The sequence below is a fragment of the Camelus dromedarius genome, chromosome 20, assembly GCF_036321535.1.
Source record: "Camelus dromedarius isolate mCamDro1 chromosome 20, mCamDro1.pat, whole genome shotgun sequence".
Taxonomy (NCBI): domain Eukaryota; kingdom Metazoa; phylum Chordata; class Mammalia; order Artiodactyla; family Camelidae; genus Camelus; species Camelus dromedarius.
The window spans coordinates 13,283,588-13,286,983 of record NC_087455.1 but is presented as its reverse complement, the minus strand read 5'-3'; the positions used below and the strand labels follow the sequence as shown (position 1 = coordinate 13,286,983).

The following is a 3,396-nucleotide window of genomic DNA, read 5'->3' as shown; positions in this document are numbered from 1 at the left end:
CCAGAGTGCCAAAAGGGCACAGCTTCCGGATTGAACTTTTCTTTTCATTTCATCTTTCAGTGTTTTTATTGTTGGTGTTTCAAAAGTCACTGCCAAGGTCCCCGGATTGTTGGCACCTGGGCTCAGGGTCCAGGCGGCCCCGGCCCTGGGTTGTTTCAGTAGCTTCTGTTTGTTTGCAGGCTTCTCTCTTCCAGTGGGTGGCGCTCTTTCCCTTTTGAATCCTCCTTTCTCTGAGGGAATGAACTCGCAGGAGGACAGCACAGTTGTGCTTTTCAAAAGAGTCAGCAGAATTCCCTTCAGCAGGTTCACACGGGACCCGCTTAAAGCACACACAAAGCCTCTGACAGATGAGGACCGAACAGGATGGACTTCACCACGGAAGGAGGGAAAATCACTGATGAGGTGGTAAGTGAACACGATTTGAATAATAAGTATTATGAGATACTTTGGGAGAAAACTGTTAAAGCTCGTTGTTAAGTCCTGTAGGGCGGCCGTAGCAAAGTACCACAGACTGGGTGTCCTAAACAACAATTATTTTCTTACAGTTCTGGCGTCTGGAAGCCCATGGTGGAGGCGGCAGCAAATCTGGTTTCCTGTGAGAGCTCTCCTCCTGGTTTGTCACGGCCACCTTCTCACTGTGTCATCAGAATGGCCTTTCCTTTCATGGAGAGGGAGTGAGAAAAAAAAAAAAAAAGGAGGGAAAGTGAAAGAGAAAGAGAGAGGAGGGCAGAAAGGGAGAAACATCCCTAATTTTTCTTTCTCTTTTCATAAGGCCATCAGTCCTATTGAATTATGGTCCCTTATGACCTCATTTAACATTAATTACCTCCCTAAAGGTCTTATGTTAAAATACGCATTATTTTACACACATTAGGAGTCACAACATATGAATTTTGAGTGGGTGCAATTCAGTCCATTACACTGTTTTTTTTTACTTTTTTTTTTTTTTTTTTTTGGCGAGTGGAAGTAATTAGGTTTATTTATTTACTTTTAAGGGAGGTACTGGGGATCGAACCCAGGACCTTGTGCATGCTGAGCATGTGCTCTAACCACTGAGCTAGACCCTCCCCGCCAACTCTGTTTTTTCTCATGGTCTTTTTAAAAAAATTTTTTTATTGAAGTATAGCTGATTTACAATGTGTTAATTTCTGGTGTACAGCATAGTGATTTATACATAGATATGCATTTATCCCTTTATATACATATATGTGTGTAATGAAAAAGAACACATACATACATATACTTCTTTTCATATTCTTTTTCATTGTAGGCCATTACGAGATATTGAATATAGTCCCATTACACGCTTTAACAAATATTTCTGCAAAATTGAAAATGTGCCCACAATACCACAGCTCAGAGATGATCGCTACATATTAAAGGGGATGAGGCTGAAGTCTCCACATCTTCTGCTCTTGGCAGTAGATCCTGGGATGGCCTCTGATGCCCAGTCCAGCTTCAGATTCTTGGCACGGACAGTGCTGCTCCGAGGCCAGCACTGCAGATCCTCCGTTAATCATCTGGACGCACGGAACGTTAGAAGATGAGCAACAGCAACAACATGGAAGACAGATGCTCTGAGAGCTGAGCCTAAGGCAGCGTACGCATGCAGTCTTAATAATGGCCTCTTCTTTACTTGCATCTTTACTCAAAGCCAGAGCAGATGAGAAGGGCATCTAGGTCCAGCCTCCCGGCACTCGAAGGCATCAAACAACCCCCAGCGATTGTGTTCTTGTCCTGTTCAATTTCTCAGGGGTTCTTAATTAAATGGTAGTTTGTTCACTTGATAATGTAGCATCCATAATCTACTTGTTTATATGAAGAAGGCTTAAAAAAGAAAAAATGAGGTCATTGTGGATATGTAAATCAGAATGTTCTGAAACCCAAAATTACATCTATTCTCTTGTGTGAATTAACAACATCAATCAAACAACCAATCAGTCAGGTTGCCAATCAATCATTTAGTTTCTCTTGAGCATTTTGTATCATGAATTTATTTACAAAACAAAAGCAGACTCACAGACATAAAAAACAAATTCATGGTTACCAAAGGGAAAAAGGCAGGGGCAGGGATAAATTAGGAGTTTGGGATTAGCAGATACAAACTACTATATATAAACTAGATAAACAAGGTCCCACTGTATAGCACAGGGAACTATATTCAATAGCTTGTAATAACCTATAATGAAGAAGACATGAAAAAAGTATATATATATATAAAAAATGCATAACTGAATCACTATGCTGTATACTGGAAACTAACACATTGTAAATCAACTGTACTTCCAGATTGGTGCACATGTGGGGGTCTGGGGAGAGTGGTGCGCTTGGAGTGGGTTTGGAAGTTTTGCCCTTCCCTTTACCTTGCCTTATGCATCTCTTCCATCTGGATGTTCATCAGTATCTTTTATAACATCCTTTTATAGTAAACAGATAAAACAGTGAGCAAACTGTTTTTCTGAGTCCTACGAGCAACTGTAGCAAATTAATGAAACCTGTGGACCTAAAACAAATAGACTGTCGGTTATTCCTCCAGCAAAAATGGCTTTATTTGGAATCAACAAAGAATTGCAATTTGGGGTGGCAACCATGGTGAGTCACATGTGTGCCCCCATACAAGGAGAGGAGGACTCTTATACAGAGGGGAAAAGGAAGTTGGGAGGGCTGTAGTAAACTGGGAGTCCACTGGGGGAATTAAGAGTTCAAGGTATAGTGATTTTTTCATTGTCTGAGTTGTGACATTCTCTCATTGCCTGAAGTCTTGCCAGGCAAGAGGAAGTCTTTTTTTTTTCCCATTGGGCTTTGCTATTGTTAAAGGATATGAGAGCTCCCCTGACTGACCCCACAAATTTATTTTAATTGAGGGTTTCTGTTTATTGGTTTTTACAAACCCAAGGAGGGGGTCATGGGAACTTCTGATTTATAGCCAGTTGGTCAGATGCACAGGTGACAGCCTGGACTTGCAGTTGGTGTCTCAAGAAGTGGGGCAGTGAGGTGTAGCGGTCCTGTGGACTGAGCCCTTCACCCGTGGGATCTGGTGCTCTCTCCAGGCTGATAATAGCAGAATTGAGCTGAACCGAAGGACACCCAACTGTTGTCAGAGAATTGCTTGGTGGTGTAGAAAACGCACACACATTGGAACTGGTGTCACAATTGTGGCCATCCACACAGTTCATCTAGACTATTCAACTCCGCCATTGAGAACAAGACGCACTTGTTTTTGCCAGAACAAAATGAATCTGTTTTGCCTGATCAACTGTCAGATGATTGAAAAATGCATGTTAAGTTAAAGGGAGAAGTTATGAGATGTCAACATCCAAAAATATGGGAGGTAAACTCATAAAAATGTAATTTGCATGAAATAAGAGGATAGATGATTCCAGTGGGCACATCATA

The 3,396-nt window shown here is 41.5% G+C and overlaps 1 long non-coding RNA gene across 1 annotated transcript; it reads left to right on the top strand.

Annotated features, from left to right (window-relative positions):
* Positions 1-342: 342 nt before the first annotated feature.
* On the top strand, positions 343-1,549 carry LOC116149026 (uncharacterized). Its single transcript, XR_004132665.2, has 3 exons — positions 343-405; positions 546-613; positions 1,271-1,549. It is a non-coding gene; the product is annotated as an uncharacterized LOC116149026 (long non-coding RNA).
* The last annotated feature ends 1,847 nt before the right edge of the window (positions 1,550-3,396 follow it).